The 20,016-nt window shown below is 49.7% G+C and overlaps 17 non-coding genes across 17 annotated transcripts; 9 read left to right on the forward strand and 8 right to left on the reverse strand.

Annotated features, from left to right (window-relative positions):
* Positions 1–194: 194 nt before the first annotated feature.
* Positions 195–266, forward strand: Trnag-ccc. Its single transcript has one exon. It is a non-coding gene; the product is annotated as a tRNA-Gly (tRNA).
* A 1,071-nt stretch (positions 267–1,337) lies between these two features.
* Trnal-uaa lies at positions 1,338–1,421 on the reverse strand. The gene has a single exon. It is a non-coding gene; the product is annotated as a tRNA-Leu (tRNA).
* A 685-nt stretch (positions 1,422–2,106) lies between these two features.
* Positions 2,107–2,178, forward strand: Trnag-ccc. Its single transcript has one exon. It is a non-coding gene; the product is annotated as a tRNA-Gly (tRNA).
* A 1,071-nt stretch (positions 2,179–3,249) lies between these two features.
* Positions 3,250–3,333, reverse strand: Trnal-uaa. The gene has a single exon. It is a non-coding gene; the product is annotated as a tRNA-Leu (tRNA).
* A 683-nt stretch (positions 3,334–4,016) lies between these two features.
* On the forward strand, positions 4,017–4,088 carry Trnag-ccc. The gene has a single exon. It is a non-coding gene; the product is annotated as a tRNA-Gly (tRNA).
* A 1,071-nt stretch (positions 4,089–5,159) lies between these two features.
* Positions 5,160–5,243, reverse strand: Trnal-uaa. Its single transcript has one exon. It is a non-coding gene; the product is annotated as a tRNA-Leu (tRNA).
* Positions 5,244–5,926: 683 nt separating this feature from the next.
* Positions 5,927–5,998, forward strand: Trnag-ccc. The gene has a single exon. It is a non-coding gene; the product is annotated as a tRNA-Gly (tRNA).
* Positions 5,999–7,069: 1,071 nt separating this feature from the next.
* Positions 7,070–7,153, reverse strand: Trnal-uaa. The gene has a single exon. It is a non-coding gene; the product is annotated as a tRNA-Leu (tRNA).
* Positions 7,154–7,836: 683 nt separating this feature from the next.
* On the forward strand, positions 7,837–7,908 carry Trnag-ccc. Its single transcript has one exon. It is a non-coding gene; the product is annotated as a tRNA-Gly (tRNA).
* Positions 7,909–8,979: 1,071 nt separating this feature from the next.
* Positions 8,980–9,063, reverse strand: Trnal-uaa. Its single transcript has one exon. It is a non-coding gene; the product is annotated as a tRNA-Leu (tRNA).
* A 683-nt stretch (positions 9,064–9,746) lies between these two features.
* Positions 9,747–9,818, forward strand: Trnag-ccc. Its single transcript has one exon. It is a non-coding gene; the product is annotated as a tRNA-Gly (tRNA).
* Positions 9,819–10,889: 1,071 nt separating this feature from the next.
* Positions 10,890–10,973, reverse strand: Trnal-uaa. Its single transcript has one exon. It is a non-coding gene; the product is annotated as a tRNA-Leu (tRNA).
* Positions 10,974–11,658: 685 nt separating this feature from the next.
* On the forward strand, positions 11,659–11,730 carry Trnag-ccc. The gene has a single exon. It is a non-coding gene; the product is annotated as a tRNA-Gly (tRNA).
* A 1,071-nt stretch (positions 11,731–12,801) lies between these two features.
* Trnal-uaa lies at positions 12,802–12,885 on the reverse strand. The gene has a single exon. It is a non-coding gene; the product is annotated as a tRNA-Leu (tRNA).
* Positions 12,886–13,570: 685 nt separating this feature from the next.
* On the forward strand, positions 13,571–13,642 carry Trnag-ccc. Its single transcript has one exon. It is a non-coding gene; the product is annotated as a tRNA-Gly (tRNA).
* A 1,071-nt stretch (positions 13,643–14,713) lies between these two features.
* Positions 14,714–14,797, reverse strand: Trnal-uaa. Its single transcript has one exon. It is a non-coding gene; the product is annotated as a tRNA-Leu (tRNA).
* Positions 14,798–15,480: 683 nt separating this feature from the next.
* On the forward strand, positions 15,481–15,552 carry Trnag-ccc. The gene has a single exon. It is a non-coding gene; the product is annotated as a tRNA-Gly (tRNA).
* Positions 15,553–20,016: the final 4,464 nt, after the last annotated feature.

Raw genomic sequence — 20,016 nt, forward strand, 5'->3', positions numbered from 1 at the left:
ACTTAAAGGGCAGTTTTTCAACGGCTGTCAGTTCTGCTTCTAGTTACGCTACATCGCCCTAGCAGCACCAACGCACTGCGTTCAGAGGTGCTCACCTCTGGCCTGGCGTTGAGCGCCTACAGCGCCATCGCCTTCGGCCTCTGATGGCAGGAGGGTAGCCGACACATCAGGGCGTGGGTGGGACGCAGCACAACGCGGTGGTGGTGTAACGGTCAGCATGGTTGCTTCCCGAGCAGTTGATCCGGGTTCGATTCCCGGCCACCGCACAAAACGTACATTTTTCTTCTACGGGTATTCCACGTAACGAAACGCGATCTTCGAAACTGCGAACTGTCGCGGTACGAATAGTTTTCCTTCGCCCCTCGTCTCAGTCCGTGCTGCCAGGGCGCTAGTCTGCGGGTTTCGTTTCTCAGCATCGTGTGTCTCCATGTGTCGACTTGTCTCGACTTTGCTCGGCTGACGCGAAAGCTGACGCTTGGAAATGGGCATATATGTAGAGGGCAGGAGGGAGAAACGACTGGGAGAGACCAAAAATCGACAAACACACGACAGAACCTTTCATTTTATTGTGGCCACAGATTCGCCCCTTAGTGTACCGAGAGGTAAGAGTGGCGCCAGCGTGCGGGACCGCATCATTATCGCTAAGCAACAGCGAAACCGAAGGAAAAATGCAAAATGAAAGAAGCCAACAGCACATCGAGTTCCCAGCCGAGCATGCATCCAAGTACTAACCACGGCCAACGGATCTTAACGCCGGTGAACAGACGAGAACCGCTGCACTACGCGCGGTATGGCCGTTGGCGACAGTATCGCGCGACGTGTATACACCTTACTTCTTGTGAAGATCGCTTGTTATTTACCTGGCAGTGTCTCGCTGGAGGAAGCATTGTCTTTTAGGGGCGTAAAATGAAATGGCACTTGGTGCGGTCGAATACGTGGCCTTTGTGTTCACAGCACGACGCTCTAACTTACTCAGCTATCGAGCTACGCAATGTGGCACGTCTGCAGTCCAATACCCCTGCTTTCGTTCACGTTTGCTTGCCTGATGCTTGGACCCCAAAAACCACAACACAAAGGTATCGTAAATGCCGTGAGAATAACCAAGACTCAGCAAACGAAAGTATGTTCGGCTACCGGGAATCGAATACGGGCCTCGTGGCTGAAAGCCATGTCTCCTAGCAGCTTTCCATTCTTTCTGACCGCCAGACAATCAAACTTGCAAGGCAAGCACCATAGTCACTGCCGTTTCTAGTAGTATCTGTGGAACCTGTTCCCGCGTAATTTACTTGTTTTCCCGCATGTACGAAATTGGTAATTTTGAAATATTTAAAATGCATTGTCAGATGTGGGGTTCGAACCCACGCTCCCCTTAGGGAACCAGAGCTTAAATCTGGCGCCTTAGACCGCTCGGCCAATCTGACGTGTGAGCGCAAAGTCTCTACTACCGTCGTTTCTAGGAACATCTCCAGAGCCTGACGGCGAAATTAGCGTGTTTTTTTCTTGTGTGAAGGAATTACGTTGGTTTTAGAGCATTTAAAACGAGTTGTCAGATGTGAGGTTGCACCCCATCCTCCCTTTCGGGAACCACAGCTTAAACATGGTGCCTTAAACCATTGTTTTCCGTCGCCATCTGCCTTGAGTGGAACGAGCAGAACTGTAGTTATCAATATTCACATTGACGCAGAGAAAACAAAAAACGACACAAAAGGCCGTTCCCTAGCAACGGCTCCGCTGTGCATTTCGCCCTCAGGGGAAGCTAATGACATGCTCCAGGCGGGCATCAAACTAACCAACTTAATATTGTGATACTTAGGCGCTTTCTACTTCTGGTTTGGCACACGTATGCTGAATCGTCTCTGGATCATCAGTAAGTACGTCACATTAGATATTTGTTTTATCGCCCAGCTGTAACTTAAAGGGCAGTTTTTCAACGGCTGTCAGTTCTGCTTCTAGTTACGCTACATCGCCCTAGCAGCACCAACGCACTGCGTTCAGAGGTGCTCACCTCTGGCCTGGCGTTGAGCGCCTACAGCGCCATCGCCTTCGGCCTCTGATGGCAGGAGGGTAGCCGACACATCAGGGCGTGGGAGTGGGACGCAGCACAACGCGGTGGTGGTGTAACGGTCAGCATGGTTGCTTCCCGAGCAGTTGATCCGGGTTCGATTCCCGGCCACCGCACAAAACGTACATTTTTCTTCTACGGGTATTCCACGTAACGAAACGCGATCTTCGAAACTGCGAACTGTCGCGGTACGAATAGTTTTCCTTCGCCCCTCGTCTCAGTCCGTGCTGCCAGGGCGCTAGTCTGCGGGTTTCGTTTCTCAGCATCGTGTGTCTCCATGTGTCGACTTGTCTCGACTTTGCTCGGCTGCCGCGAAAGCTGACGCTTGGAAATGGGCATATATGTAGAGGGCAGGAGGGAGAAACGACTGGGAGAGACCAAAAATCGACAAACACACGACAGAACCTTTCATTTTATTGTGGCCACAGATTCGCCCCTTAGTGTACCGAGAGGTAAGAGTGGCGCCAGCGTGCGGGACCGCATCATTATCGCTAAGCAACAGCGAAACCGAAGGAAAAATGCAAAATGAAAGAAGCCAACAGCACATCGAGTTCCCAGCCGAGCATGCATCCAAGTACTAACCACGGCCAACGGATCTTAACGCCGGTGAACAGACGAGAACCGCTGCACTACGCGCGGTATGGCCGTTGGCGACAGTATCGCGCGACGTGTATACACCTTACTTCTTGTGAAGATCGCTTGTTATTTACCTGGCAGTGTCTCGCTGGAGGAAGCATTGTCTTTTAGGGGCGTAAAATGAAATGGCACTTGGTGCGGTCGAATACGTGGCCTTTGTGTTCACAGCACGACGCTCTAACTTACTCAGCTATCGAGCTACGCAATGTGGCACGTCTGCAGTCCAATACCCCTGCTTTCGTTCACGTTTGCTTGCCTGATGCTTGGACCCCAAAAACCACAACACAAAGGTATCGTAAATGCCGTGAGAATAACCAAGACTCAGCAAACGAAAGTATGTTCGGCTACCGGGAATCGAATACGGGCCTCGTGGCTGAAAGCCATGTCTCCTAGCAGCTTTCCATTCTTTCTGACCGCCAGACAATCAAACTTGCAAGGCAAGCACCATAGTCACTGCCGTTTCTAGTAGTATCTGTGGAACCTGTTCCCGCGTAATTTACTTGTTTTCCCGCATGTACGAAATTGGTAATTTTGAAATATTTAAAATGCATTGTCAGATGTGGGGTTCGAACCCACGCTCCCCTTAGGGAACCAGAGCTTAAATCTGGCGCCTTAGACCGCTCGGCCAATCTGACGTGTGAGCGCAAAGTCTCTACTACCGTCGTTTCTAGGAACATCTCCAGAGCCTGACGGCGAAATTAGCGTGTTTTTTTCTTGTGTGAAGGAATTACGTTGGTTTTAGAGTATTTAAAACGAGTTGTCAGATGTGAGGTTGCACCCCACCCTCCCTTTCGGGAACCACAGCTTAAACATGGTGCCTTAAACCATTGTTTTCCGTCGCCATCTGCCTTGAGTGGAACGAGCAGAACTGTAGTTATCAATATTCACATTGACGCAGAGAAAACAAAAAACGACACAAAAGGCCGTTCCCTAGCAACGGCTCCGCTGTGCATTTCGCCCTCAGGGGAAGCTAATGACATGCTCCAGGCGGGCATCAAACTAACCAACTTAATATTGTGATACTTAGGCGCTTTCTACTTCTGGTTTGGCACACGTATGCTGAATCGTCTCTGGATCATCAGTAAGTACGTCACATTAGATATTTGTTTTATCGCCCAGCTGTAACTTAAAGGGCAGTTTTTCAACGGCTGTCAGTTCTGCTTCTAGTTACGCTACATCGCCCTAGCAGCACCAACGCACTGCGTTCAGAGGTGCTCACCTCTGGCCTGGCGTTGAGCGCCTACAGCGCCATCGCCTTCGGCCTCTGATGGCAGGAGGGTAGCCGACACATCAGGGCGTGGGTGGGACGCAGCACAACGCGGTGGTGGTGTAACGGTCAGCATGGTTGCTTCCCGAGCAGTTGATCCGGGTTCGATTCCCGGCCACCGCACAAAACGTACATTTTTCTTCTACGGGTATTCCACGTAACGAAACGCGATCTTCGAAACTGCGAACTGTCGCGGTACGAATAGTTTTCCTTCGCCCCTCGTCTCAGTCCGTGCTGCCAGGGCGCTAGTCTGCGGGTTTCGTTTCTCAGCATCGTGTGTCTCCATGTGTCGACTTGTCTCGACTTTGCTCGGCTGCCGCGAAAGCTGACGCTTGGAAATGGGCATATATGTAGAGGGCAGGAGGGAGAAACGACTGGGAGAGACCAAAAATCGACAAACACACGACAGAACCTTTCATTTTATTGTGGCCACAGATTCGCCCCTTAGTGTACCGAGAGGTAAGAGTGGCGCCAGCGTGCGGGACCGCATCATTATCGCTAAGCAACAGCGAAACCGAAGGAAAAATGCAAAATGAAAGAAGCCAACAGCACATCGAGTTCCCAGCCGAGCATGCATCCAAGTACTAACCACGGCCAACGGATCTTAACGCCGGTGAACAGACGAGAACCGCTGCACTACGCGCGGTATGGCCGTTGGCGACAGTATCGCGCGACGTGTATACACCTTACTTCTTGTGAAGATCGCTTGTTATTTACCTGGCAGTGTCTCGCTGGAGGAAGCATTGTCTTTTAGGGGCGTAAAATGAAATGGCACTTGGTGCGGTCGAATACGTGGCCTTTGTGTTCACAGCACGACGCTCTAACTTACTCAGCTATCGAGCTACGCAATGTGGCACGTCTGCAGTCCAATACCCCTGCTTTCGTTCACGTTTGCTTGCCTGATGCTTGGACCCCAAAAACCACAACACAAAGGTATCGTAAATGCCGTGAGAATAACCAAGACTCAGCAAACGAAAGTATGTTCGGCTACCGGGAATCGAATACGGGCCTCGTGGCTGAAAGCCATGTCTCCTAGCAGCTTTCCATTCTTTCTGACCGCCAGACAATCAAACTTGCAAGGCAAGCACCATAGTCACTGCCGTTTCTAGTAGTATCTGTGGAACCTGTTCCCGCGTAATTTACTTGTTTTCCCGCATGTACGAAATTGGTAATTTTGAAATATTTAAAATGCATTGTCAGATGTGGGGTTCGAACCCACGCTCCCCTTAGGGAACCAGAGCTTAAATCTGGCGCCTTAGACCGCTCGGCCAATCTGACGTGTGAGCGCAAAGTCTCTACTACCGTCGTTTCTAGGAACATCTCCAGAGCCTGACGGCGAAATTAGCGTGTTTTTTTCTTGTGTGAAGGAATTACGTTGGTTTTAGAGTATTTAAAACGAGTTGTCAGATGTGAGGTTGCACCCCACCCTCCCTTTCGGGAACCACAGCTTAAACATGGTGCCTTAAACCATTGTTTTCCGTCGCCATCTGCCTTGAGTGGAACGAGCAGAACTGTAGTTATCAATATTCACATTGACGCAGAGAAAACAAAAAACGACACAAAAGGCCGTTCCCTAGCAACGGCTCCGCTGTGCATTTCGCCCTCAGGGGAAGCTAATGACATGCTCCAGGCGGGCATCAAACTAACCAACTTAATATTGTGATACTTAGGCGCTTTCTACTTCTGGTTTGGCACACGTATGCTGAATCGTCTCTGGATCATCAGTAAGTACGTCACATTAGATATTTGTTTTATCGCCCAGCTGTAACTTAAAGGGCAGTTTTTCAACGGCTGTCAGTTCTGCTTCTAGTTACGCTACATCGCCCTAGCAGCACCAACGCACTGCGTTCAGAGGTGCTCACCTCTGGCCTGGCGTTGAGCGCCTACAGCGCCATCGCCTTCGGCCTCTGATGGCAGGAGGGTAGCCGACACATCAGGGCGTGGGTGGGACGCAGCACAACGCGGTGGTGGTGTAACGGTCAGCATGGTTGCTTCCCGAGCAGTTGATCCGGGTTCGATTCCCGGCCACCGCACAAAACGTACATTTTTCTTCTACGGGTATTCCACGTAACGAAACGCGATCTTCGAAACTGCGAACTGTCGCGGTACGAATAGTTTTCCTTCGCCCCTCGTCTCAGTCCGTGCTGCCAGGGCGCTAGTCTGCGGGTTTCGTTTCTCAGCATCGTGTGTCTCCATGTGTCGACTTGTCTCGACTTTGCTCGGCTGCCGCGAAAGCTGACGCTTGGAAATGGGCATATATGTAGAGGGCAGGAGGGAGAAACGACTGGGAGAGACCAAAAATCGACAAACACACGACAGAACCTTTCATTTTATTGTGGCCACAGATTCGCCCCTTAGTGTACCGAGAGGTAAGAGTGGCGCCAGCGTGCGGGACCGCATCATTATCGCTAAGCAACAGCGAAACCGAAGGAAAAATGCAAAATGAAAGAAGCCAACAGCACATCGAGTTCCCAGCCGAGCATGCATCCAAGTACTAACCACGGCCAACGGATCTTAACGCCGGTGAACAGACGAGAACCGCTGCACTACGCGCGGTATGGCCGTTGGCGACAGTATCGCGCGACGTGTATACACCTTACTTCTTGTGAAGATCGCTTGTTATTTACCTGGCAGTGTCTCGCTGGAGGAAGCATTGTCTTTTAGGGGCGTAAAATGAAATGGCACTTGGTGCGGTCGAATACGTGGCCTTTGTGTTCACAGCACGACGCTCTAACTTACTCAGCTATCGAGCTACGCAATGTGGCACGTCTGCAGTCCAATACCCCTGCTTTCGTTCACGTTTGCTTGCCTGATGCTTGGACCCCAAAAACCACAACACAAAGGTATCGTAAATGCCGTGAGAATAACCAAGACTCAGCAAACGAAAGTATGTTCGGCTACCGGGAATCGAATACGGGCCTCGTGGCTGAAAGCCATGTCTCCTAGCAGCTTTCCATTCTTTCTGACCGCCAGACAATCAAACTTGCAAGGCAAGCACCATAGTCACTGCCGTTTCTAGTAGTATCTGTGGAACCTGTTCCCGCGTAATTTACTTGTTTTCCCGCATGTACGAAATTGGTAATTTTGAAATATTTAAAATGCATTGTCAGATGTGGGGTTCGAACCCACGCTCCCCTTAGGGAACCAGAGCTTAAATCTGGCGCCTTAGACCGCTCGGCCAATCTGACGTGTGAGCGCAAAGTCTCTACTACCGTCGTTTCTAGGAACATCTCCAGAGCCTGACGGCGAAATTAGCGTGTTTTTTTCTTGTGTGAAGGAATTACGTTGGTTTTAGAGTATTTAAAACGAGTTGTCAGATGTGAGGTTGCACCCCACCCTCCCTTTCGGGAACCACAGCTTAAACATGGTGCCTTAAACCATTGTTTTCCGTCGCCATCTGCCTTGAGTGGAACGAGCAGAACTGTAGTTATCAATATTCACATTGACGCAGAGAAAACAAAAAACGACACAAAAGGCCGTTCCCTAGCAACGGCTCCGCTGTGCATTTCGCCCTCAGGGGAAGCTAATGACATGCTCCAGGCGGGCATCAAACTAACCAACTTAATATTGTGATACTTAGGCGCTTTCTACTTCTGGTTTGGCACACGTATGCTGAATCGTCTCTGGATCATCAGTAAGTACGTCACATTAGATATTTGTTTTATCGCCCAGCTGTAACTTAAAGGGCAGTTTTTCAACGGCTGTCAGTTCTGCTTCTAGTTACGCTACATCGCCCTAGCAGCACCAACGCACTGCGTTCAGAGGTGCTCACCTCTGGCCTGGCGTTGAGCGCCTACAGCGCCATCGCCTTCGGCCTCTGATGGCAGGAGGGTAGCCGACACATCAGGGCGTGGGTGGGACGCAGCACAACGCGGTGGTGGTGTAACGGTCAGCATGGTTGCTTCCCGAGCAGTTGATCCGGGTTCGATTCCCGGCCACCGCACAAAACGTACATTTTTCTTCTACGGGTATTCCACGTAACGAAACGCGATCTTCGAAACTGCGAACTGTCGCGGTACGAATAGTTTTCCTTCGCCCCTCGTCTCAGTCCGTGCTGCCAGGGCGCTAGTCTGCGGGTTTCGTTTCTCAGCATCGTGTGTCTCCATGTGTCGACTTGTCTCGACTTTGCTCGGCTGCCGCGAAAGCTGACGCTTGGAAATGGGCATATATGTAGAGGGCAGGAGGGAGAAACGACTGGGAGAGACCAAAAATCGACAAACACACGACAGAACCTTTCATTTTATTGTGGCCACAGATTCGCCCCTTAGTGTACCGAGAGGTAAGAGTGGCGCCAGCGTGCGGGACCGCATCATTATCGCTAAGCAACAGCGAAACCGAAGGAAAAATGCAAAATGAAAGAAGCCAACAGCACATCGAGTTCCCAGCCGAGCATGCATCCAAGTACTAACCACGGCCAACGGATCTTAACGCCGGTGAACAGACGAGAACCGCTGCACTACGCGCGGTATGGCCGTTGGCGACAGTATCGCGCGACGTGTATACACCTTACTTCTTGTGAAGATCGCTTGTTATTTACCTGGCAGTGTCTCGCTGGAGGAAGCATTGTCTTTTAGGGGCGTAAAATGAAATGGCACTTGGTGCGGTCGAATACGTGGCCTTTGTGTTCACAGCACGACGCTCTAACTTACTCAGCTATCGAGCTACGCAATGTGGCACGTCTGCAGTCCAATACCCCTGCTTTCGTTCACGTTTGCTTGCCTGATGCTTGGACCCCAAAAACCACAACACAAAGGTATCGTAAATGCCGTGAGAATAACCAAGACTCAGCAAACGAAAGTATGTTCGGCTACCGGGAATCGAATACGGGCCTCGTGGCTGAAAGCCATGTCTCCTAGCAGCTTTCCATTCTTTCTGACCGCCAGACAATCAAACTTGCAAGGCAAGCACCATAGTCACTGCCGTTTCTAGTAGTATCTGTGGAACCTGTTCCCGCGTAATTTACTTGTTTTCCCGCATGTACGAAATTGGTAATTTTGAAATATTTAAAATGCATTGTCAGATGTGGGGTTCGAACCCACGCTCCCCTTAGGGAACCAGAGCTTAAATCTGGCGCCTTAGACCGCTCGGCCAATCTGACGTGTGAGCGCAAAGTCTCTACTACCGTCGTTTCTAGGAACATCTCCAGAGCCTGACGGCGAAATTAGCGTGTTTTTTTCTTGTGTGAAGGAATTACGTTGGTTTTAGAGTATTTAAAACGAGTTGTCAGATGTGAGGTTGCACCCCACCCTCCCTTTCGGGAACCACAGCTTAAACATGGTGCCTTAAACCATTGTTTTCCGTCGCCATCTGCCTTGAGTGGAACGAGCAGAACTGTAGTTATCAATATTCACATTGACGCAGAGAAAACAAAAAACGACACAAAAGGCCGTTCCCTAGCAACGGCTCCGCTGTGCATTTCGCCCTCAGGGGAAGCTAATGACATGCTCCAGGCGGGCATCAAACTAACCAACTTAATATTGTGATACTTAGGCGCTTTCTACTTCTGGTTTGGCACACGTATGCTGAATCGTCTCTGGATCATCAGTAAGTACGTCACATTAGATATTTGTTTTATCGCCCAGCTGTAACTTAAAGGGCAGTTTTTCAACGGCTGTCAGTTCTGCTTCTAGTTACGCTACATCGCCCTAGCAGCACCAACGCACTGCGTTCAGAGGTGCTCACCTCTGGCCTGGCGTTGAGCGCCTACAGCGCCATCGCCTTCGGCCTCTGATGGCAGGAGGGTAGCCGACACATCAGGGCGTGGGTGGGACGCAGCACAACGCGGTGGTGGTGTAACGGTCAGCATGGTTGCTTCCCGAGCAGTTGATCCGGGTTCGATTCCCGGCCACCGCACAAAACGTACATTTTTCTTCTACGGGTATTCCACGTAACGAAACGCGATCTTCGAAACTGCGAACTGTCGCGGTACGAATAGTTTTCCTTCGCCCCTCGTCTCAGTCCGTGCTGCCAGGGCGCTAGTCTGCGGGTTTCGTTTCTCAGCATCGTGTGTCTCCATGTGTCGACTTGTCTCGACTTTGCTCGGCTGACGCGAAAGCTGACGCTTGGAAATGGGCATATATGTAGAGGGCAGGAGGGAGAAACGACTGGGAGAGACCAAAAATCGACAAACACACGACAGAACCTTTCATTTTATTGTGGCCACAGATTCGCCCCTTAGTGTACCGAGAGGTAAGAGTGGCGCCAGCGTGCGGGACCGCATCATTATCGCTAAGCAACAGCGAAACCGAAGGAAAAATGCAAAATGAAAGAAGCCAACAGCACATCGAGTTCCCAGCCGAGCATGCATCCAAGTACTAACCACGGCCAACGGATCTTAACGCCGGTGAACAGACGAGAACCGCTGCACTACGCGCGGTATGGCCGTTGGCGACAGTATCGCGCGACGTGTATACACCTTACTTCTTGTGAAGATCGCTTGTTATTTACCTGGCAGTGTCTCGCTGGAGGAAGCATTGTCTTTTAGGGGCGTAAAATGAAATGGCACTTGGTGCGGTCGAATACGTGGCCTTTGTGTTCACAGCACGACGCTCTAACTTACTCAGCTATCGAGCTACGCAATGTGGCACGTCTGCAGTCCAATACCCCTGCTTTCGTTCACGTTTGCTTGCCTGATGCTTGGACCCCAAAAACCACAACACAAAGGTATCGTAAATGCCGTGAGAATAACCAAGACTCAGCAAACGAAAGTATGTTCGGCTACCGGGAATCGAATACGGGCCTCGTGGCTGAAAGCCATGTCTCCTAGCAGCTTTCCATTCTTTCTGACCGCCAGACAATCAAACTTGCAAGGCAAGCACCATAGTCACTGCCGTTTCTAGTAGTATCTGTGGAACCTGTTCCCGCGTAATTTACTTGTTTTCCCGCATGTACGAAATTGGTAATTTTGAAATATTTAAAATGCATTGTCAGATGTGGGGTTCGAACCCACGCTCCCCTTAGGGAACCAGAGCTTAAATCTGGCGCCTTAGACCGCTCGGCCAATCTGACGTGTGAGCGCAAAGTCTCTACTACCGTCGTTTCTAGGAACATCTCCAGAGCCTGACGGCGAAATTAGCGTGTTTTTTTCTTGTGTGAAGGAATTACGTTGGTTTTAGAGTATTTAAAACGAGTTGTCAGATGTGAGGTTGCACCCCACCCTCCCTTTCGGGAACCACAGCTTAAACATGGTGCCTTAAACCATTGTTTTCCGTCGCCATCTGCCTTGAGTGGAACGAGCAGAACTGTAGTTATCAATATTCACATTGACGCAGAGAAAACAAAAAACGACACAAAAGGCCGTTCCCTAGCAACGGCTCCGCTGTGCATTTCGCCCTCAGGGGAAGCTAATGACATGCTCCAGGCGGGCATCAAACTAACCAACTTAATATTGTGATACTTAGGCGCTTTCTACTTCTGGTTTGGCACACGTATGCTGAATCGTCTCTGGATCATCAGTAAGTACGTCACATTAGATATTTGTTTTATCGCCCAGCTGTAACTTAAAGGGCAGTTTTTCAACGGCTGTCAGTTCTGCTTCTAGTTACGCTACATCGCCCTAGCAGCACCAACGCACTGCGTTCAGAGGTGCTCACCTCTGGCCTGGCGTTGAGCGCCTACAGCGCCATCGCCTTCGGCCTCTGATGGCAGGAGGGTAGCCGACACATCAGGGCGTGGGAGTGGGACGCAGCACAACGCGGTGGTGGTGTAACGGTCAGCATGGTTGCTTCCCGAGCAGTTGATCCGGGTTCGATTCCCGGCCACCGCACAAAACGTACATTTTTCTTCTACGGGTATTCCACGTAACGAAACGCGATCTTCGAAACTGCGAACTGTCGCGGTACGAATAGTTTTCCTTCGCCCCTCGTCTCAGTCCGTGCTGCCAGGGCGCTAGTCTGCGGGTTTCGTTTCTCAGCATCGTGTGTCTCCATGTGTCGACTTGTCTCGACTTTGCTCGGCTGACGCGAAAGCTGACGCTTGGAAATGGGCATATATGTAGAGGGCAGGAGGGAGAAACGACTGGGAGAGACCAAAAATCGACAAACACACGACAGAACCTTTCATTTTATTGTGGCCACAGATTCGCCCCTTAGTGTACCGAGAGGTAAGAGTGGCGCCAGCGTGCGGGACCGCATCATTATCGCTAAGCAACAGCGAAACCGAAGGAAAAATGCAAAATGAAAGAAGCCAACAGCACATCGAGTTCCCAGCCGAGCATGCATCCAAGTACTAACCACGGCCAACGGATCTTAACGCCGGTGAACAGACGAGAACCGCTGCACTACGCGCGGTATGGCCGTTGGCGACAGTATCGCGCGACGTGTATACACCTTACTTCTTGTGAAGATCGCTTGTTATTTACCTGGCAGTGTCTCGCTGGAGGAAGCATTGTCTTTTAGGGGCGTAAAATGAAATGGCACTTGGTGCGGTCGAATACGTGGCCTTTGTGTTCACAGCACGACGCTCTAACTTACTCAGCTATCGAGCTACGCAATGTGGCACGTCTGCAGTCCAATACCCCTGCTTTCGTTCACGTTTGCTTGCCTGATGCTTGGACCCCAAAAACCACAACACAAAGGTATCGTAAATGCCGTGAGAATAACCAAGACTCAGCAAACGAAAGTATGTTCGGCTACCGGGAATCGAATACGGGCCTCGTGGCTGAAAGCCATGTCTCCTAGCAGCTTTCCATTCTTTCTGACCGCCAGACAATCAAACTTGCAAGGCAAGCACCATAGTCACTGCCGTTTCTAGTAGTATCTGTGGAACCTGTTCCCGCGTAATTTACTTGTTTTCCCGCATGTACGAAATTGGTAATTTTGAAATATTTAAAATGCATTGTCAGATGTGGGGTTCGAACCCACGCTCCCCTTAGGGAACCAGAGCTTAAATCTGGCGCCTTAGACCGCTCGGCCAATCTGACGTGTGAGCGCAAAGTCTCTACTACCGTCGTTTCTAGGAACATCTCCAGAGCCTGACGGCGAAATTAGCGTGTTTTTTTCTTGTGTGAAGGAATTACGTTGGTTTTAGAGTATTTAAAACGAGTTGTCAGATGTGAGGTTGCACCCCACCCTCCCTTTCGGGAACCACAGCTTAAACATGGTGCCTTAAACCATTGTTTTCCGTCGCCATCTGCCTTGAGTGGAACGAGCAGAACTGTAGTTATCAATATTCACATTGACGCAGAGAAAACAAAAAACGACACAAAAGGCCGTTCCCTAGCAACGGCTCCGCTGTGCATTTCGCCCTCAGGGGAAGCTAATGACATGCTCCAGGCGGGCATCAAACTAACCAACTTAATATTGTGATACTTAGGCGCTTTCTACTTCTGGTTTGGCACACGTATGCTGAATCGTCTCTGGATCATCAGTAAGTACGTCACATTAGATATTTGTTTTATCGCCCAGCTGTAACTTAAAGGGCAGTTTTTCAACGGCTGTCAGTTCTGCTTCTAGTTACGCTACATCGCCCTAGCAGCACCAACGCACTGCGTTCAGAGGTGCTCACCTCTGGCCTGGCGTTGAGCGCCTACAGCGCCATCGCCTTCGGCCTCTGATGGCAGGAGGGTAGCCGACACATCAGGGCGTGGGAGTGGGACGCAGCACAACGCGGTGGTGGTGTAACGGTCAGCATGGTTGCTTCCCGAGCAGTTGATCCGGGTTCGATTCCCGGCCACCGCACAAAACGTACATTTTTCTTCTACGGGTATTCCACGTAACGAAACGCGATCTTCGAAACTGCGAACTGTCGCGGTACGAATAGTTTTCCTTCGCCCCTCGTCTCAGTCCGTGCTGCCAGGGCGCTAGTCTGCGGGTTTCGTTTCTCAGCATCGTGTGTCTCCATGTGTCGACTTGTCTCGACTTTGCTCGGCTGACGCGAAAGCTGACGCTTGGAAATGGGCATATATGTAGAGGGCAGGAGGGAGAAACGACTGGGAGAGACCAAAAATCGACAAACACACGACAGAACCTTTCATTTTATTGTGGCCACAGATTCGCCCCTTAGTGTACCGAGAGGTAAGAGTGGCGCCAGCGTGCGGGACCGCATCATTATCGCTAAGCAACAGCGAAACCGAAGGAAAAATGCAAAATGAAAGAAGCCAACAGCACATCGAGTTCCCAGCCGAGCATGCATCCAAGTACTAACCACGGCCAACGGATCTTAACGCCGGTGAACAGACGAGAACCGCTGCACTACGCGCGGTATGGCCGTTGGCGACAGTATCGCGCGACGTGTATACACCTTACTTCTTGTGAAGATCGCTTGTTATTTACCTGGCAGTGTCTCGCTGGAGGAAGCATTGTCTTTTAGGGGCGTAAAATGAAATGGCACTTGGTGCGGTCGAATACGTGGCCTTTGTGTTCACAGCACGACGCTCTAACTTACTCAGCTATCGAGCTACGCAATGTGGCACGTCTGCAGTCCAATACCCCTGCTTTCGTTCACGTTTGCTTGCCTGATGCTTGGACCCCAAAAACCACAACACAAAGGTATCGTAAATGCCGTGAGAATAACCAAGACTCAGCAAACGAAAGTATGTTCGGCTACCGGGAATCGAATACGGGCCTCGTGGCTGAAAGCCATGTCTCCTAGCAGCTTTCCATTCTTTCTGACCGCCAGACAATCAAACTTGCAAGGCAAGCACCATAGTCACTGCCGTTTCTAGTAGTATCTGTGGAACCTGTTCCCGCGTAATTTACTTGTTTTCCCGCATGTACGAAATTGGTAATTTTGAAATATTTAAAATGCATTGTCAGATGTGGGGTTCGAACCCACGCTCCCCTTAGGGAACCAGAGCTTAAATCTGGCGCCTTAGACCGCTCGGCCAATCTGACGTGTGGGCGCAAAGTCTCTACTACCGTCGTTTCTAGGAACATCTCCAGAGCCTGACGGCGAAATTAGCGTGTTTTTTTCTTGTGTGAAGGAATTACGTTGGTTTTAGAGTATTTAAAACGAGTTGTCAGATGTGAGGTTGCACCCCACCCTCCCTTTCGGGAACCACAGCTTAAACATGGTGCCTTAAACCATTGTTTTCCGTCGCCATCTGCCTTGAGTGGAACGAGCAGAACTGTAGTTATCAATATTCACATTGACGCAGAGAAAACAAAAAACGACACAAAAGGCCGTTCCCTAGCAACGGCTCCGCTGTGCATTTCGCCCTCAGGGGAAGCTAATGACATGCTCCAGGCGGGCATCAAACTAACCAACTTAATATTGTGATACTTAGGCGCTTTCTACTTCTGGTTTGGCACACGTATGCTGAATCGTCTCTGGATCATCAGTAAGTACGTCACATTAGATATTTGTTTTATCGCCCAGCTGTAACTTAAAGGGCAGTTTTTCAACGGCTGTCAGTTCTGCTTCTAGTTACGCTACATCGCCCTAGCAGCACCAACGCACTGCGTTCAGAGGTGCTCACCTCTGGCCTGGCGTTGAGCGCCTACAGCGCCATCGCCTTCGGCCTCTGATGGCAGGAGGGTAGCCGACACATCAGGGCGTGGGTGGGACGCAGCACAACGCGGTGGTGGTGTAACGGTCAGCATGGTTGCTTCCCGAGCAGTTGATCCGGGTTCGATTCCCGGCCACCGCACAAAACGTACATTTTTCTTCTACGGGTATTCCACGTAACGAAACGCGATCTTCGAAACTGCGAACTGTCGCGGTACGAATAGTTTTCCTTCGCCCCTCGTCTCAGTCCGTGCTGCCAGGGCGCTAGTCTGCGGGTTTCGTTTCTCAGCATCGTGTGTCTCCATGTGTCGACTTGTCTCGACTTTGCTCGGCTGCCGCGAAAGCTGACGCTTGGAAATGGGCATATATGTAGAGGGCAGGAGGGAGAAACGACTGGGAGAGACCAAAAATCGACAAACACACGACAGAACCTTTCATTTTATTGTGGCCACAGATTCGCCCCTTAGTGTACCGAGAGGTAAGAGTGGCGCCAGCGTGCGGGACCGCATCATTATCGCTAAGCAACAGCGAAACCGAAGGAAAAATGCAAAATGAAAGAAGCCAACAGCACATCGAGTTCCCAGCCGAGCATGCATCCAAGTACTAACCACGGCCAACGGATCTTAACGCCGGTGAACAGACGAGAACCGCTGCACTACGCGCGGTATGGCCGTTGGCGACAGTATCGCGCGACGTGTATACACCTTACTTCTTGTGAAGATCGCTTGTTATTTACCTGGCAGTGTCTCGCTGGAGGAAGCATTGTCTTTTAGGGGCGTAAAATGAAATGGCACTTGGTGCGGTCGAATACGTGGCCTTTGTGTTCACAGCACGACGCTCTAACTTACTCAGCTATCGAGCTACGCAATGTGGCACGTCTGCAGTCCAATACCCCTGCTTTCGTTCACGTTTGCTTGCCTGATGCTTGGACCCCAAAAACCACAACACAAAGGTATCGTAAATGCCGTGAGAATAACCAAGACTCAGCAAACGAAAGTATGTTCGGCTACCGGGAATCGAATACGGGCCTCGTGGCTGAAAGCCATGTCTCCTAGCAGCTTTCCATTCTTTCTGACCGCCAGACAATCAAACTTGCAAGGCAAGCACCATAGTCACTGCCGTTTCTAGTAGTATCTGTGGAACCTGTTCCCGCGTAATTTACTTGTTTTCCCGCATGTACGAAATTGGTAATTTTGAAATATTTAAAATGCATTGTCAGATGTGGGGTTCGAACCCACGCTCCCCTTAGGGAACCAGAGCTTAAATCTGGCGCCTTAGACCGCTTTTTTTTTTTTTTTTTCTTTTTTTTTTTTTTTTTTTTCTTTTTTTTTTTATTTACCCTTTGGTTGAAGGTTCAGCGCTCTACCGACTTTTTTTTTTTTTTTTTTTTTTTTTTTTTAACGAGAGCACATAAAAAAGGAACAATTGGTAAAAGTATGCCCCATGTGAGGCACGAACTCACAACCCCGGCATTGCTCACGGCTACTGCCTTATAAGGACCGTGCGCTAACCAATTGCGCCACTTTTTTTTTTTTTTTTTTTTTTTTTTTTTTATGAAAAACGAAACCCGTAACCTTCTATGAAAATAAATTGGAATGGTGAAAAAGACAACGAAAAGACTTCGCCCTTGGGCATAGTATAAGTGCTGCTCGAAGAATAAACGTAACATAAACACAGCTTCGTATCTCACTCAATGAAAGTTCCTGTAGCCAGTGTCCAGCGAGTCATTGAAGGCCGCAGTGTGAGGGGGAGTCTGGACGCGACACAGAAGCAGTGGGGCCTCTTCGCGGCACTACTGGTGTCCCGCGGCCCGGCCTCACCCCTTCACACTCAGTTGACCTATCCGATACCCATGCGATGAAACGCTATTTTAAGCATATTGCCGAAAAGTTTCCCATGATTCGGGTACGTACATGTTTTGGCGAATTCGATATCCATAAACATCTTGAATTCCAAATAATTGTCACCGCCAAAATTATTAAAGACGTAGCTGGAATAGGTACCCAGCAACCACAAAACTGCATTGTTTTTCGTCTGCGGATAAAAATGCACATCAGGACGAGACAGTAGTGCTGACGAAACATTGGCGGTTGTAGTCCTGGTAATAAGAGCTATTTTTTGTCGAAGCCAAACCCAGTTCTGGAGACGGTCCCCGCAGGTGTAACGGTGGATAACTGTATCCGTCAGTTGGCAGCGACGACAGAGAGGGGTGTCACTGAGCCCGATTTTATGTAACCTCTCGTTCGTGCTAACCACATCATTGATGGCTTTGTACCAGGCAGTGCGAGCATCGGAACTGAGGACACGGGAACTGACATTGCGCCATACAATATCCCAGTTCATGCCACCGAGCTTCGTTGCCAAAGGATTCGTTCCTTCGTGTTGTCTCCAGTCCGCTATTATGGCTTGTGCAGTTAAACGTTGAGAGGTTATGACCTCTTTACTGATGTAGCTCCGTGAAAGGTAATAATCTCTGATATGTTTTAGCCGATAACTGATGGGCTGAATATTCAGCGGTGGGTCAAGACTTTGCGGCCTGACGGCAGTGAATAATTGCGCTGTAATGCCGGAAGGATCATTGTTAATTATAGCGGTCGTCCTTGTAACATAGAGAGCCATCGCTTTCACCTTGATATCTATTAATCCCATCCCTCCATTCTGGGGGTGGAGTGTCGCAGTTTTGGCAGACACGCGAAAAATTTCCCCTCTCCAAATAAAATTGGTCACCTTCGACATAATTTGCTTAGCAATGACTGCAGGCAGAGGCAGGAGCTGCGCCGTGTAGAAGGCTTTGGATAAAATACAGGAGTTGACCAGATGAATCCGATCAAATTGATTGAGGCTTCTGTGGGAATTGTCAATGAGAGCACCGTGAAGTTTACGCACTATTTCCCTCCAGTTTGCCGCCGCCATCTGTAAAGAGGACGCCGTCAATATGATGCCGAGAGCCTTGTGGACGCTGACTTCCTGAGCGTAGCCAACTCGCAAATGCTGGAGGCCACAGAGGTTAATAAATTTACTTTTCTTGTCATTCAATTTAGCCCCCGACGCCAAACAGTATTGCTGGAGGTGAGCCGCTAAAGTGGTGACATCATTCTCATTGCGGACAACCACACCCACATCGTCGGCATAGGCGCCTACGACAGTTTTTTCTCCTGAAAGTGTTAGCCCTGTGAGTTTCGCCTGCAGTTGGAGTAACAGAGGTTCGAGTGAAAGAACAAAAAGTAACATGGACAAAGGGCTGCCTTGTGGAATCCCTCTGTTGATTTGAATCGGTTGGGTTAGTTGCGAGTTGACAGAAAGTCTTGCGTTGATCCCCAGTGCCATGTTTGTAATCATGTCAATCGCGTTCTGCAATAAACCGAATCTTTTCATGGTTTCAAGGAGGTACTCGTGAGCGACGAGGTCAAAGGCTTTAAAAAAGTCCAGAAAGATCAGCCCGCACTTCACGTTACTGGCGTTCGTTAAGGCAATGATATCCCGATAAAAAGCTGCCGTTTGCAATACAGTTCTCCCGAAGGCACATGTCTGCTGACGTCCAATGAATTTTGCAGTGAGGGGCATCATTCGCGTGTTGATTGCACGGGCGACTATTTTATAATCGGAGTTTAACAATGAAATGGGGCGGAAGTTGGCGATATGTTTGGTACCTCTGCTTTTAGGGATAAGCACAATTGTGCATTCCTTAAAGGCAAGTGGTATAGGCTTCCCTTGAAAAACTTCGTTCACTAATTGGGTGATTTTGTCCCCGATGATGTGCCAATACCTCCTGTAAAATTCAATGGGTAATCCGTCAGGACCAGGGGACTTCCTGATCGGCGAGTGGCAGACAATCTCCAAAACATCTTTATTACTAAATTCCAAAGAAATGGTGTCATTGTCTTCTCTAGTTATAGTAGAGGAAATGGCACTAAACAGTTCGTCATAGCAGTCGTCATGAGTAGCCGCTGACGTGTAGGTGTCAACAAAATAGTCGTGTAGTGCCTTGATAATCTCTCGCTGGGTGCCGACAGTCGTGCCATCACCGAGTTTCAGGGCCTCAATAAAAGTCCTCCTTCTGTTCTTAGCATGTTTGACAAGGTGGTATAGAGCGGCTGTTTCATCGTCCCTGACCGACTTCACTTTAGATTTGATCTTAAGACCTTCCAGTTGCATCCTCTTAAGATTGATTAATTTCGCCTTTATTTTTCGAATGTCGTCTATTCTGGTGTGCGCGGCGTCGGCTCTATCACAGAGGTCGCGTAAGATAGTGTAGTAGAACTCCATCGTCTTCTTTATCGCGGCTGCTCTTTCAATACCGAAGAATATAACAACTTTTCGCAGTTTGGGTTTTGCATGCTGAGTCCACCACGCTATGGTGCTACGAAAGTTTGTGGTAGTGCGCAAGCACTGCTCCCAAGCGCGTCGCACCGCCGCCTCTAGGTCAGCATCCGTTAATAAGGAGACGTTCAAGTGCCATTGATTTTTATACCAACGCGTTGGTTGTGGCAGCAAATTCAGGCACGCAACGACACCACTGTGATCAGAGAAGCTGGAGGGGATTGTTTCAATTTGTAACAAGACATTCTCTAAAACGTCGGAAACATAAATCCTGTCAATTCTGCTG

Source organism: Schistocerca americana, unplaced genomic scaffold (assembly GCF_021461395.2).
Source record: "Schistocerca americana isolate TAMUIC-IGC-003095 unplaced genomic scaffold, iqSchAmer2.1 HiC_scaffold_182, whole genome shotgun sequence".
Classification (NCBI taxonomy): Eukaryota; Metazoa; Arthropoda; class Insecta; order Orthoptera; family Acrididae; genus Schistocerca; species Schistocerca americana.